This window comes from Micropterus dolomieu, linkage group LG16 (genome assembly GCF_021292245.1).
Source record: "Micropterus dolomieu isolate WLL.071019.BEF.003 ecotype Adirondacks linkage group LG16, ASM2129224v1, whole genome shotgun sequence".
Lineage (NCBI taxonomy): Eukaryota > Metazoa > Chordata > Actinopteri > Centrarchiformes > Centrarchidae > Micropterus > Micropterus dolomieu.
This window is the reverse complement of record NC_060165.1, coordinates 18,018,911-18,020,247: the sequence shown is the minus strand read 5'-3', so window position 1 is coordinate 18,020,247 and position 1,337 is coordinate 18,018,911.

The following is a 1,337-nucleotide window of genomic DNA, read 5'->3' as shown; positions in this document are numbered from 1 at the left end:
CTGCTCAGGTGTTATGAGAGCCCAGGTTACTCTGATAGTGGCCTTCAGCTCTTCTGCATTGTTGGGTCTGGCGTATCGCATCTTCCTCTTCACAATACCCCATAGATTTTCTATAGGGTTACGGTCAGGCGAGTTTGCTGGCCAATTAAGAACAGGGATACCATGGTCCTTAAACCAGGTACTGGTAGCTTTGGCACTGTGTGCAGGTGCCAAGTCCTGTTGGAAAATGAAATCTGCATCTCCATAAAGTTGGTCAGCAGCAGGAAGCATGAAGTGCTCTAAAACTTCCTGGTAGACGGCTGCGTTGACCTTGGACCTCAGAAAACACAGTGGACCAACACCAGCAGATTACATGGCATCCCAAACCATCACTGACTGTGGAAACTTTACACTGGACTTCAAGCAACATGGATTCTGTGCCTCTCCTCTCTTCCTCCAGACTCTGGGACCTTGATTTCCAAAGGAAATGCAAAATTTACTTTCATCAGAGAACACAACTTTGGACCACTCAGCAGCAGTCCAGTCCTTTTTGTCTTTAGCCCAGGCGAGACGCTTCTGACGCTGTGTCTTGTTCAAAAGTGGCTTGACACAAGGAATGCGCAGCTGAAACCCATGACTTGCATACGTTTGTTCGTGGTGGTTCTTGAAGCACTGACTCCAGCTGCAATCCACTCTTTGTGAATCTCCCCCATATTTTTTAATGGGTTTTGTTTCACAATCCTCTCCAGGGTGCGGTTATCCCTATTGCTTGTACACTTTTTTCTACCACATCTTTTCCTTCCCTTCACCTCTCTATTAATGTGCTTGGACACAGAGCTCTGTGAACAGCCAGACTCTTTAGCAATGACCTTTTGTGTCTTGCCCTCCTTGTGCAAGGTGTCAATGGTCGTCTTTTGGACAGCTGTCAAGTCAGCACTTTTCCCCATGATTGTGTAGCCTACAGAACTAGACTGAGAGACCATTTAAAGGTCTTTGCAGGTGTTTTGAGTTAATTAGCTGATAAGAGTGTGGCACCAGGTGTCTTCAATATTGAACTTTTTCACAATATTCTAATTTTCTGAGATCCTGATTTTGGGGTTTTCATTAGTTGTCAGTTATAATCATCAAAATTAAAAGGAATGAACACTTGAAATATATCATTTCTGTATGGAATGAATGTATACATTATACAGGTTTCACTTTTTGAATGGAATTACTGAAATAAATCAACTTTTTGATGATATTCTAATTATATGACCAGCACCTGTATTAGGCCTAATTGAGATGTCCCATACGTGACCTCTCTTGTCTCGTTTTTGACTACTACACTCAGGGTGCAAACTACGGGGGAGCCAGGG